General features: G+C 36.4%; 1 non-coding gene across 1 annotated transcript; it reads right to left on the reverse strand.

Moving 5' to 3' along the window:
• Positions 1–7271: 7271 nt before the first annotated feature.
• LOC131230033 (small nucleolar RNA R71) lies at positions 7272–7378 on the reverse strand. Its single transcript, XR_009163761.1, has one exon. It is a non-coding gene; the product is annotated as a small nucleolar RNA R71 (small nucleolar RNA).
• Positions 7379–15068: the final 7690 nt, after the last annotated feature.

Genomic DNA, 15068 nt, shown 5'->3' on the forward strand with positions numbered 1-15068 from the left:
ATGTGGGTTGTGGTTGTCATGCCCCAAAAGGTTTTCAATTGCACTGCTTTCTATGGTGTGGTCCATATGAGCCTTTGATATGCCTCATTTTTTAGGTCATTCCTTAAAATGATCTTTCAAAAAGAATGGACGGCATAGATAAAATATATACATCACAATGGGCCCAATAAGACCATTTATCTCTACATATATTGAGATTCGTAAGTCGAGTAACGTGACTTACTAAAATAGCCTTCCCGAGGTCTCGGGAATCTGGACTCCTCGAAGATTCCTAAAGCTACACGTAAGTCGAGTAACTTTTAATTCGCGTCGGAAGTGAAAGCGGATTGGCTATTGTACCACCGTGAATGTATGTAGTCTATCCACGCCATCCATCCATTTTTCTATCTTATTTTAGCAGTTGAACCCAAAATTTAATCATACCCAAAAGTGGTCCTTACTATAGGAAACAGTTGGAATAATGATTTCCACCGTTGAAACCTTTTTAGGGCCCACAGTTATGTTTATTTCTCATCAATCCTGTTAAGATGATCATAAGGACATGGATGAAGGGAAAAAAATAAATATAAGCTTGATCCAACACTTCTGTAGTGTGGTCCAGTTTATCTTTAGATCTGTCTTATTTTTCGGCTCAAACCTTACGATGAGCTCGCAAAATGGATGAACAGTTTGGATATAACAAATACATCATGGGACCCACAGAACTTTCTGATGTCAATACACTAGCCAATCTGCTTCCCAATCCCGTCCCCAGCCCATGCACGCAGATTTCCTGTGGAAGCCTTTCACATGAAGTTCCTGCGCTAGGAACCCAAGTGGGGTCCATTGTGATGTTTGTGAGAAATCCTCCCCTTCCATCTATTTTGTGAGTTCATTTCAGGACATCATGCCAAAAATGAACCGTATCCAAAGCTCAAGTGGGGCGTACTAAAGGAAAATGTGGTTAGGGAGATTCCTACTGTTGAAATCTACCTGGGTTGGACAGTGATGTTTACATGCCATCCATACCGTTAATAACTTCATTCCTACTGGGATGAACTGAAATAAAAAATATTAGCATGATTCAAAACTTCTGTGGCCCACGAATATTTAAACTGTGGATGCTCAATTATCACGTTTTCGGCCCACTCGAGCTCTGGAAACGGTTCATTTTTGTCATCATGTCCTAAAATGAACTCACAAAATAGATGGACGGATAGGATTTCTCACAAATATTACAATGGGCCCCACCTAGGTTCCTAGCGCAAGAACTTCCTATGAAAGTCTTTAGTAGGAAATCCGCGTCCCTAGCTCATCCAATTTGAACGCGGATTGCGTCCTACCCCCGCTTGGACAGATTACCGTCCGAGCAAGGCTCTGTGGGGCCCACCGTGACGTAAGTGTTTTATCTAAGCCGTTCATCTTTTTTCTCATTATTTTAATATACAATCTTAAAGATGAAGCAGGTCCACAGCTCCAGTGAACCACACCAGAGGATGCTGCAGTGATAATGACATCCACCGTTGAAATCTTTCTAAGGGCCACTGTGATGGTTTTTTTTTTTTTTTTTTTTTTTTTAATACCATCCAACCTATTCATTAGGTCATGTAGACGTGGATGAAGTGAAAACACAAATATCAGCTTGATCCAAAACTTCTCTAGCTCCTAAGAAGTTTTTAATGGTGGACGTTCAATCCCCACCTTGTGGTCCAATTAATCCTTGGACTTGCCTCTTTTTTTGGCTCATACCTTAAATGATCTAAAAAAGTTGATGGACGGTGTAGATTAAAGAGAAAAAAATTTCCATAGTAACTTGAAAGGGGTAATTTTGGAATCAATTTTTTTAATAGAAAAACTTATGAAGCGTATTCCGCGTTCACCATTAAGCTAGAGTCCTATCACGGAAAGAATTCAGTGAAAAACTACTTAGAGCTTTCCTTCTTCCGTGTTAACAACACATTAACAAACACCACTAAATATGGAATATTTTCCCATTTCTGCGTTAAGTGCAAAAAATTAGCATTAACAAACAGGCCCTAAGTTGCGTGCGAGAGAGGAAATTAGATTGAGTACTCAGTTGAGCCCACCTTAAATGTATGTAGTCTTTCCACGCCATCCATCCATTTTCCATCTAATTTAAGGGGTTGAGCCCAAAATTAAAGCATATCCAAAGATCAATTGGATTATACCACGACCTTAATCTGTAGCCTTTGATCCCTTTACACTACCAAAAATTGGATCGTGGTTGTCATGTTATATGGGTCATGATTGTTATGTTATATTGGTCATAGTTAGCATGGGTTATGGTTGTCATGTTATATGGGTCATGGTTGTCATATTATATGGGTCGTAGTTGTCATGTGGTAAGGGTCGTAGTCGTCATAAGTCGTAGTTGTCATATTATATGGGTTGTGATTATCATGTTAAATGGGTCGTGGTTGTCATGGGTCGTAGTTATCATGTTATATGGGTCGTGGTTCTCATGTGATATGGGCCTCGGTTATTACATGTTCACTTCCTTTACTACCAAATGAAAGGATAACCATTGGTACCTTAGCCTAAGGCCCACAATGAGGTGATCTGATCCATTCACCTTGTCGGCCAACTCATCGTGGGCCCAAAAAGTCCTGACTTGGGCAATGTCCACTTCTAACAAACATCACAATGAGCTTGAAAAGTTTCAAGAGTGGGTGCCACTGTCACCATTATTTTCTATTATGTGGCCCACACGAGCACTGAATCAGGCTGATATTTGGGCCCTAACCCTAAAATGACACGGCGAAAAGGATGGGCGTCATGGATTATACACATACATCAATGTGGGCCTCGATGTATGGTCAAATTCTCAGGTCATGGTTGTAATGCAGTACCGGTCGTGGTTGTAAGGTGGTAAGGGTCATAGTTTTCATGGGTCATGGTTGTCATGTTATATGGGTCGTGGTTGTCATGTTATATGGGTCGTGGTTGTCATGGGTTGTAGTTGTCATGGATTGTAGTTATCATGTTATATGGGTCATGGTTCTCATGTTATATGGGTCGTGATTGTCATATTATATGGGTCATGGTTGTCATGTTACATGGGTCGTGGTTGTAATGTGGTAAGGGTCGTAGTTATAATGGGTCGTGGTTGTCATGTTATATGGGTTGTGGTTGTCATGGGTCGTAGTTATCATGTTATATGGGTCGTGGTTTTCATGTGATATGGGTTGCGGTTGTTACATGTTCACTTCCTTTACTACCAAATGAAAGGATAGCCATTGGTACAATAGCCTAAGGCCAACAATGGGGAGATCCGTTCCATCCACCTTGTTGGCCTGCTCGCCGTGGGCCCAAAAAGTCCTGACTTGGGCAGTTTCCACTTCTAACAAACATCATGGTGAGCCTAGAAATGTTCAATAGTGGATTCTATTATCACCATTGTTTTCTATTATGTGACCCACACGAGCTTTAGATCAGGATGATATTTGGGCCCTAGCCCTAAAATGACACAGCAAAAAGGATGGGTGGCATGAATTATACACATACATCAATGTGGGCCCCATGAGTTTGGTCCTTGCCCCCACACAAAAAAGGGTTCCATACACGTCACTTTCTTGACATTAAATACGACGTAACTTCTTATTCCCTAGAAAATCGTATAACTACAGAAACAAGGACAATGGCAATTTGGTCCAAGTAATTTTTGAAAGCATGTCAGAAGGTCACTCTTAGGATATATGGAATAACGTAGCTTTCTAGGTAATTTACCCAAACTTCGAGGCCAGTACGGTCAATTTCCCTATTGGAAAAATCTTCTTGAAAATAAAATATAAAAAATATTAATTTACTATAAATTAATATATATTTTATAATTTGGGAAAATGAATTTATTTAAGCTTTAGATATTTATTTTGTAAAAAGTGCATTAAAATAATATTTTCAAAATATTAGCCACATTTGCAACATAAATATGGACATAGGGCAATAGTCCACATTTGATGGACATGGACATTGTTTGACCCTCAATTTGTTTTTTGTCATTTTATGTCACGTGTAATGTGCATGGGTGTGCCATAATTGATAGAGCGGCTTGATCCAAATCGATTAACTTTGACCCCCCAAGTGCCAAAATAAGCAAATACATCTAATATGAACGTATATGACCAAATTTTGAAAGGATCGGTCGCTTACTTAGCCGCTTGCATGATTTTATAATGATCAGGTGACAATTAGAAGGTGGGGTTCTTCCTCCGAAGATGGGTTGCTTTGTGCCTTCCTCAAGAAAAGACTTTTTAGAAGACCATTACGATCAAACAAAAGGAAAAATCACAATCAATTACTATGAGCAATCACAAATGCATCTCTTGAAGGAACTACGTGATATTAGATAAAGAACAAATTGAGCGTATGAGTGTAGATCTGAATTAGTACATCTAAAGATTTCAGCTAAGAATTACTGCTACTCTTAAGGTAAGTTGAGAGGAAAGATAAACTGATAGATTGGTTGTTTTTATTAGATCTTGTTGGATTGTAGATTGATTGGTTGGTCTCTACTTTGTAGATTTTCTCTCTTATTTATAGATTTCTCATACAACTTTTTTCCTTTAGATGGTTGTTGAGGGTAAAATATTGCATATTATCCCCCATTTATATCTTGGTTTTATGAACATGATAATGCTTAATGTTCTATTTTACTCATGCTTGTGTTGCAAGGTGAATTTAAGAGCTTGGATTGAAAAGGGTGCTAACAGCATGGATTTGATGTGCAAGAATCACTAAGGCAAGGGATAAATCATAGGAGACCACGATTAAAGAATTTACATGTCAAAGATCTAAAAAAACCAAGTGAGGAATGAAGAGAATCAAAGATTTGAAGTGAAGTAAAAGAATCTTGAAATCGTCCTTAAAAGCATATTCTGAAACTCTAGGTTATTTTGTGAAATTGTGTAGAGTGAAGTCTATTTTGAGAAACTGCGCAAAGAGAAGTCTATTTTAGTAAACTGTATAAATTTGAGGTGGTTTCTAGAGTTTTCCAACTAGGTGCAAAATTTGGAGTTTTACAACTATAAATAGGACTCCTTAAGATGTTCTTATGCATCTTCTAGGGTTTAAGGAGTTGAGCAAAGTGGTAGAGAAGTCGTCGCCAAGAGTTTTTTCTTTTCTTTCTTAGTTGTTTTCATGCTTTCTTATAGGGTTTTAGATCCAATTATGTCTATGGTTGACTAAACCTCTTAGTTATGGTTAAGAGGTGAAGCTAGTAGCATGATGGGATGTTTCTATTGCTTTGATTCATTTTTATGTTGAACTCTATAGATTTTAATTTGATATTTAAGGAATACTTTCAGTTTTTAATGGTTTATTGTGATTTAAATTATAGTAGATCTGTAATAGCTTTAAGTATCTTCTTTTCTTGATTTGAGATTGTGAAATTAGTAAGTCTTGTTGTTCACTATCGTCCCTTGGGCATGGTAGGGTGATGTAATCCTTCCTAATCTCCACAATTCTCATGCTATGAGATTATGAGATTGGTAAATCCTGTTGTTTTCCATTGTCTCCTGGGCATGGTTTGGTGATGGAATCCCTGCCAATTATCATAGTTCTCCTTTTTTGAGAATTAGGTCAATGAAAGTTCGGATTTGGCTGTATTGATACATCTTCTAATTGGATAGGATAAGATTTCAATTCCAATTGTGTTACTTGAATCGAGAAAGAGGGCTCCCTGATCACTACAAGTGGATCCTTGGCATCCTAGTTCCCACCTTTAATTTTATTAGTTTTAATTACTTTATTCACAATTACTCTCTAAAATACTTCAGAATTAGGTTTACATCGTCTTATAATTCTACTTCTAGTTAATTTCAGAAATGTACAAGATCAGTTCCTGTGGATTCGACCTTGGTCTTGCCGAGATTATTACTACGTCGCGACCCTACACTTGGTGTTGTGAATAAGTTTTTGACACCGTTGTCAGGGATTGACGGTTGTATTTTTTGGATTTGATTACTTTTGGAATTAGGTTAAGATTAGGATTTTTCTACTTTCTATTTTTAGGTTAAGAGTTTTTTTCAGAATTATTTTAGAAACTAACTTAGCTTTCTATTTCTAGATTTAGAAACTTTCCTTTTTTATTTTTAGAAACTAATTAACTTTCTAATTCTAGGATAAAAACTTTCCTAATTTTTTTTAGAAACTAATTTTTTATTTTTTTAGAAACTTTCCTAATCCATTTTTAGAAACTAATTTCATTTCCATTTTTTTTTTAAGAAACTAAGTTGCTTTCTTAGTTCTTTTTTAGGAACTAATTCACTTTCCTTTTTCTTTTACAAGATACCAAAATAGAAACTTCTAATTTAGTAACTTCTTTCTATTTCTAGATTTACAAACTTTCTTAATTTTTTTTAGGAACTAGCTTTTCTTTCTATTTTTAGATTTAGAAACTTTCCTAATTTATTTTTAAAAACTAACTTTTCTTGCTATTTCTAGATTTAGAAACTTTCCTAATTTGTTTTTAAAAACTAATTTTTTTTTCTTCTATTTCTAGATTTAGAATGTTTCCTAATTTATTTTTGGGACTAACTTTTTGTTTTGTTTTTAGGTTAGGATTTTTTCTAATTTAGTTTTAGAAACTAATTGAGTTTTCTGTTTTGTAGGATCTTAACATAGAAATCTCCAATCTGGTAACTTCTTTCTAATTTCCTCTCTATTTCTTATTGCTTTAGTTTTTGTTCTTCTTAAGTTAGGTTAGATTAGAAATTGAGGGTTGTGAGTGTTTCATGCCTAAGTGGGTCCATGATAACACTCAACGTCTCTTGAGTAAAGGAGGACTAGTTGAAGGATTGCCTATCCATCATAGGATTAGACATCCCTTGAGATCCTCTGAGTCAGTAGAAGTTATGGCTACAAATCCACCTCAACTTCGAGTTGAGGAAGCTCAAGATGAGAATGAGGTGCATCATGTATCCCCGACTCATATTCTACGAGATTATTTACAACCGGCGGGGGTGATCAGACCATCCTGCATGAATTTTTCAGATAATGCAGGACATATGAATATCAAGCCGAAAGTAATCCAACTCCTTCCAAAATTCTATGCACTTGAATCTGAACTACACTTAAAAGAGTTTGATGAGATAATAGCCACTCTATACTTTCTTAATGTATCTGAGGACACGTTTAGGCGGAAACTCTTTTCCTTCTTCTTAAAAGAAAAGGTTAAGACATGGTTGCACTCCTTATGTCCACGATTGATTGGTAGATGGAACGACATGACAAGGGAATTCACTAAGAAAATTTTCCCATATCATAAAACGAACACTCTCAGAAAGTCAATCACGAACTTCACCCAAAAGGAAGATGAAACATTTTTCCAATGTTGGGAGCGGTTTAAGGATCTTCTCAGTTCATGCTCATAACACGGTTTTGAAACATGGTGCATCACAAATTTCTTCTACGATGGATTGACATCTTCCATTCGCCAATTGGTCGAGACGATGTGTGATAGGGAATTCATGAACAAAGATGTCAATGATGTGTGGGATTATTTAGACAGATTTGATGAAAACATACAATCATGAGACGTCTCTCCAAAATTCACCACTCCTAAGCCTACTCAATCAAAGGAAAGGAGATGAATGTATACTTTAAAAGAAGAAGATGACTGGAGTGCAAGGGTGGCCAATCTCATAAGAAGAGTTGAGGCCATGGAAGTTGAGAAGGATAAGGCTAAGGAAGTAGTTCACGGTATTTACGCTTGCAACATACATACAACTAAAAATGTCCAACAATACATGCTTTCTAAGAAATTCTGAATGAGCAGTCAAATGTCGTGAACAACTACCAAAGACCTTTCAGTGGACCCACCTCAAGCACATACAACTCCAGTTGGAGGAATGGACAAACTGCTACTCCTCAAGGATTCCCTAATCAATTCCTGAATTAAGGGAACCTTCAAGAGGATCCGGTCTTAAAACACCTTCAAAATCAAGAGCTTTTCAATCAGAGTATATTACAAGTCATTCAAGACCTTTCAAAGGCCATACAAGGGTGTGAGACAAAAATTTCGATTGGAGAGAAAGGGATCTTTCTGGCCCAACCTCTCCCCAACCCTAAACCACAATACGAAATTAATGTCCCAAGCTCTTCAAATCAACATATGGAACAATCTAAGTCTATCACCACTCTTAGGAGTGGTAAAACAATTGATAAATCTATTTCGTAAAGACTGAAAATTCTAAGGACCTGGAAGAAGACACAGATTATAGACCTAGCATTGCCCCACATGGGTTAGAATCGAAATCTCAAGGTAGGCCGATTGCTCCATTGCCTCAGCAGTTGATTGCACCAAAACCTTAATCAAACTCTCAGGATATTCTAGAGGTGCTTAAACAAGTAAAGGTCAATATCCCTTTACTAGATGCCATTAAACAAATCCCTTCATAGGCCAAATTTCTAAAAGATCTATGCACTGCCAAGAGACGACATACTATTCAACAGAGAATTTTTCTGACATAAAAAGTGAGCACCATCTGTAAACAAGATGTGCCACAAAAGTACAAAGACCCCGGTAGCCCAACCATCACTTGTGTAATTGGAAACTACTGAATCGAGCACGCACTTCTTGACTTAGGGGCGAGTGGTAATATGATTACTTACTCGGTTTATGAACAACTGTGCCAAGGTGAATTAAAACCCACCTGGACCAGATTACAACTTGCCGATCGATCAATTCGTGCACCGAGAGGGATCATTAAGGATGTGTTGGTCCAGGTTGACATATTCTACTATCTATTAGATTTTATTGTCCTAGATACTCAACCCATCATGGACATGAGCGCTCAGATTCCTATCATTCTTAGCTGCCCATTTCTTACTACATCATATGTAATCATTAATTGCAGGAATGGAGTTATGAGTTTATCTTTCGAAAATATGACATTGGATCTTAATATCTTTTTCAATATGAGCAATGTTGAGGGTCAAATATTGCATATTAGACCCCAGTTATTACCTGATCTTACATACATGATAATGCTTAACGTCCTATTTTAATCATGTTTTTGTTGCAAGGTGAATTTAGGAGCATGGATTGAAAAAGGGTACTAAAAGCATGAATTTAACGCTCGAGAATCACCAAGGTAAGAGACGGATCCTAGGAGACCGAGATCGAAGAATTTACACACCGAAAATTCGAGAAAATCAAGCGATTGAAGTTCAAGTGGCCTGAAAGTCATCCTGAATAGAGTTCCCAACAACCGTTTGGCTAGAAAATTTATATATAGCCTGAGGACCCTAACTTAACCATACATGTCGAAATTCAGCTCTTGAATCCTTGTGGAAGTGGCCCAAAGACTAGATCAGCCTATAAAACACTGATCTAGGGCCCACGTGATATCTGGATATGCTTCAATTTTGGTCTCAACCCTTTAAATGGGATGAAAACGGAGGGACGGAGTGGATTTATCAAGAACATCATTATGGGACCCACACACGTGATGCGTGTGCACAGCATGTGCATGGCCGAGCCGCACCAGACCCAAACCTTAGTCAAAGTAGGGTTGACATGATGTTTTTACGCAGCCAATGGACGGACGTCCGCTGGGATGTGTTGTGGGCCATCATGATCGTCCATTCGGACGATCTGAATCGTTCATTCGCTCCATAGGGTAGCCAAGACCCCATTCGTGCTTCCTTTTGGTCCCATGCACGTGTACACACGCATATCGCTGTCAAACGCAGGATGAAAGGCGGGGTAATTTGATACAGTATGCCGCACCAAAACTCGATCAAAACCACTCCTTTCCAATTAAAATTTCTCCATAAATCCAATGAACGGGGTGGATTTCTCATAACACATCAATGTGGGGCCCACCAAGCATCTCAGTGTAAGAAAATACGCAGGATCGTGCGTCCGAGATATTCGTACGGTTGTGGCCCACCGTCTGTGAACGGATGCCTGATCTAAATAGTCCACAAGCTTCAGAGGCCAGGGCAGACCCTAACCATGCTGTCAGATTCCAAGGATAGGCCGATCATGTCCTGCACACTTCGTCAAAATGCAAGTCGATTTGCGTTTTTCCGCTGCGCACGTTGTACTTGCTGCGTAAAGAGCTACGAAAGCTCTCCCAGACACCGCCTCTGGCATGTATGCCTCCACTGACCTTGCTGCCTATAAAAGGAGAGGGAGAAGTGGGGATCAATTCATCTTTGGACGTGAGCATGAGGAGGAGAGAAAGAACGTGGGGAGTAAGGGAGAAAAAACAGCAACCAACCGGTCTTTTCTTCTTACTGGACACATCTCGTAGATGAAAGCCTATACATGGAGCGGCTGGCTTCAAGAGTTCTTCCTTCCTTTTCTTCTTAGTTGTATATTAATGTTCTTTTAAGAGTTTTTTAGTTAATCATGATTATGGTTGGCTAAACTTCTTAGCTAGGGCTAAGAGGTGAAGCTTGTAGCATGATTGGGTCATATGTTATGCTTTGATTCATGTTTATTAAACTCTCTTGGATTCTTGTTTGATTATATGGAAATTTTTAGTTTTTAATGGTTTATTGTGAGTTAAATTACAATAGATCTGCGATAGCTCTGAGCATGTCCTTTTCATTATAGGGATTGTGAATTTGGGAACCCTGTTGTTCACCATCGTCTCATGGGCATGGTAGGGTGACAGAATCCTTCCTAACATTCATAACTCTCTTAGATTGGATGTGAATTGGTTAAATTCTGTTGCTTACTTTGTCTTACGGGCATGGTTTTGTGATGAAATCAATTCTAATTCTCATACCTCTTATCTCTTGAAAACAAGATCAAAGGAAGTTCAGATTTGATTTTGATGAATTATCTTCCTATTGGATGAAGATAGGACTCTGATTCCAATTATATTCTTGAATCAAGTACAGATCTCCCTGATTGCTACAAGTGGATCCTTGGCACCCTAGATTCCCACCTTTGAATTTCACAAGTTTTAGTTTAATATTTCACCATTATTCTCTTATATTCTCCTAGTTTAGATTACATCTTCTTCTAGTTCTAGTTTTGGTTACTTTCAGATTACATATAAGGCTCAATCCCTGTGGATTCGACCTCGGTCTTACTGAGATTATTACTACATCACAACCCTATACTTGGGGTGTGAACAAGTTTTTGGTGCTGTTGCCGGGGATTGACGGTTACATTTTTTTATGATTAACTAGTTTCAGAAGTAGGTTAAGATTTGGGTTTTCTAATTTTAGGTTTAGTTTTTTCTGTTTGATCTTTCGAAACTAACCTGACTTTCCTGTTTTGTAGGATTCTAAGATAGACTTTCTAAACACTATAAGAAAGAGGGGTTTTAGCGACGAAACTTTTAGCGATGAAAGAAATTTTCGTCACTAAAAGTTTACTTTTAGCAATCAAATTGTAAATTTATAGCTAAAAGTCATTTTTAGCGATGAAAATTTTTGTCACTAAAGGCTGTAAACAATTTTTGAAAAAAATCGAAAGGTTTACTTTTAGCTACGAAAATTTTCGTAGCTAAAAGACGTGGATGAGACTTTTAGCAATGAAAATTTTCGTTGCTAAAGGCTATAAACAAATTTTGAAAAAAATTGAAAGTTTTACTTTTAGCTACGAAACTTTTCGTAGCTAAAAGACATGGATGAGACTTTTAGCAATGAAAATTTTTGTCGCTAAAGGCTATTTCAAAAAAATCAAAAGGTTTACTTTTAGCTACGAAACTTTTCGTAGCTAAAAAACATGGATGAGACTTTTAGTGAGAAAAATTTTTGTCGCTAAAGGCAGTAAACAGTTTTTTTTTTTAAAAAAATCGAAAGGTTTACTTTTAGCTGCGAAAATTTTCGTACGTAAAAAATGTGGATGAGACTTTTAGCGATGAACATTTTTGTCGCTAAAGGCAATAAAAAAATTGAAAATTTTACTTTTAGCTTCGAAAATTTTTGTAGCTAAAAAACGTGGATGAGACTTTTAGCGACAGAAATTTTCATCGCTAAAGGCTGGAAATTTTTTTTGAAAAAAATCCAAAATTTCGTATCTAAAAAACGTGGATGAGACCTTTAGTCGTCGCTAAAGGCTGTAAACAGTTTTTGAAAAAAAATCGAAAGGTTTACTTTTAGCTACGAAAATTTTCGTAGCTAAAAAACGTGGATGAAACTTTTACCGACGAAAATTTTCATCGCTAAAGGCTCTAAACAATTTTTGAAAAAAATTGAAAGGGTTACTTTTAGCTACAAACATTTTCGTAGCTAAAAAATGTGAATGAGACTTTTAGTGACGAAAAGTTTCGTCGCTAAAGGCTATAAAAAATTTTTGAAAAAATCAAAAATTTTACTTTTAGCTATGAAAATTTTCATAGCTAAAAAACGTAGATGAGACTTTTAGGCTGTAAACAATTTTTGAAAAAAATTGAAAGGTTTACTTTTAGCTACAAAAAGTTTCGTAGCTAAAAAACAGGGATGAGACTTTTAGCAACGACAATTTTCGTCGCTAAAAGCTGTTTTCAATTTGGCTTTGAAATGTTCGCGATAAGACTTTTAGCGACGAAAATTTTCGTCAGTAAAAGTGTTTTTCCTAAATCTTAAAATGTTTTAATTTTAAAAAAAATTTGTCGGTAAAAATGCGTGTGTATATGTGTGTGTGTGTGTGTGTGTGTGTGTATAGTTTTTATATCATATGAGTGAAAATTTTTTTTATATACATAATTAAAAGGTAATATTTAAATGATTTGTAATATCACATAAAAAAGAATATTGAGAAGTTTACAAATTTTAACAATGTTTGAGAAAAATTTTGAGAACAAAATAATGCTTGTGAAGAAAAAAATTGGCAATTTGAAATTTTTGAGAAAAAAATTAAAATATGAGAAAATTTTTGAGATTTTGAAAAAAAAAAATTCAGAATTTGTATTTTAAATATTTTTTGAAATATTTTTTTGATAAAAATGATATGTCGTTAAAAGAGAAAAACTATACATTTTGAAAAAAAAAGTTATTTTTAAAAGGAAATTGAAAATTATCTGTGAAAAATAAAATTACTGAATTATTAGGCACATCCACTAATTGAACCTTTAATTGTTTTTGGACAATATAATCAGTTCAGATTGAAGAGTAAATAACTTCAGATGTTTAAATCAAATTTCATTGAAATTGTTGATCAATCTTGTATGCTCAATATCTTTCTCATATGTAGCCTAATTGAGGCGAGTAGCTAGTCAAATTGAGAGTATTGATCAGTAAAATAGAGTGAATGGACCAGAGATGTAAAATGGGCCAAATATTCTGGTCAAAATTATAACCCAACTTACTGACCTCGTGAGAACTTAAGAATTGATGATGTTAGTAAGTTTTGTGGGCCCCATCATGATGTGTGTCGAACATCAACACCGTGGATTTGATGTATCCCCTTTAAGTTATGAGATATCTCAAAAATCATCTGTATACGAAACTCAAGTGGGTTAACCATCTAAAACTATGTGAAGACATCCTAAAAATATAAAAGCACTTGGTGGGGCCCACATGAGTTTTGGATGCGGTTGAAACTTGGTTTGACCCCTCATCCAAGTGGGACACACATAATGAGTGGGTTGGATATGTGAATCACATTTAGGCAGGCCCAATATATGATTATGAATGTTTTAAGGAAACCCTTCTCTACTACATTTAGGTGAGTTACTCATTACCCTTACCAGAGTAAACTCTGTGGGGTCCACTGTTATTTATTTATTTTATCCACTCCATTCATCCATGTTAACGGATAATTTGAGCTCTAAAGAACAAAAAGGAAGCATATCCAAAGCTCAAGTGGACCACACCATAGGAAATAGTGTGATTGAACCTCTACCATTTAAAATTTCTTAGAGGCCATAGAAGTTTTGGATCAAGCTAATGTTTGTGTTTTCTATTCATTCATATATTTTTGATATTATGAACAACATTTAACTGTTTTTAAACAATCTAATCAGTTCAAATTGAAGAGTAAATAACTTCAGATGTTTAAATCAAATTTCACTGAAATTGTTCATCAATCTTGGTATACCCAATATCTTTTCTCATATGTAACCTGATTGAAGCGAGTAACTAGTCAACTTGAGGGTATTGATCAGTAAAATAGAGTGAATGGACCAGACATGTAAAATGGGCCAAATATTTTGGTCAAAATTGTGACCCAACTTACTGACCTCGTGAGAACCTAAGAATTGATGTTAGTATGTTTTGTGGGCTCCATCATGATGTGTGTTAAACATCAACACCATGGATTTCATGTGTCCCCTTTAGGTTATGAGATATCTCAAAAATCATCTGTATACGAAACTCAAGTGGGCCATACCATCTAAAACTATGTGAAGACATCCTAAAAAATTTAAAAGCACTTGGTGGGGCCCACATGAGTTTTAGATGCGGCTGAAAACTGGTCTGACCCCTCATCCAAGTGGGGCACACATAATGAGTGGGTTGGATATGTGAATCACATTTAGGTAGACCTAATATATGATTATGAATGTTTTAAGGAAACCCCTCTCCATTATATTATATGGTGTGGCCCACCCAAGTCATGGATTGACTTTATTTTTAAGCTCTTGGCCCACCTAAGTCATGGATTGACTTTCTCCATACCGTTCAATGCTTTTCTCGGATCATTTTAAGATATTAACAAAAAAATGGGGCGAGTCCAAAGCTTAAGTGGACTACAAAGTAGGGACTGAATGTCCACCATTAAAAATAACATTCATAGAAGTTTTGGATCAAGCTAATGTTTGTGTTTTCTCTTCATTTATATCTTTTTGATATTATGAACATGTTGGATGTCAAATAAACATTATTGTGGGCCCAAGGGAGGTATCAACGGTGGAAATCATTATTCCACACTGTTTCGTGTGGCATGGTACACTTGAGTTTTGGATTTACCGAAAATTTGGGATCAACCCTCACCGTTCATCCATTTTTTGAGATAATTTTAGAGAATTATCCAAAAAATGAATCATATCCAAAGATTAAATGAACCACACCACAAATAAGGTAACGGATTGACTACTCCCCCTAACACCATCCAATGGCTGGTGGTTGGTGCTCTGTGAGCCCTACCATGATGTATGTGTTTAATCCATGTCGTCTATCTATTT

Source organism: Magnolia sinica, chromosome 16, assembly GCF_029962835.1.
Source record: "Magnolia sinica isolate HGM2019 chromosome 16, MsV1, whole genome shotgun sequence".
NCBI classification, from domain to species: Eukaryota; Viridiplantae; Streptophyta; class Magnoliopsida; order Magnoliales; family Magnoliaceae; genus Magnolia; species Magnolia sinica.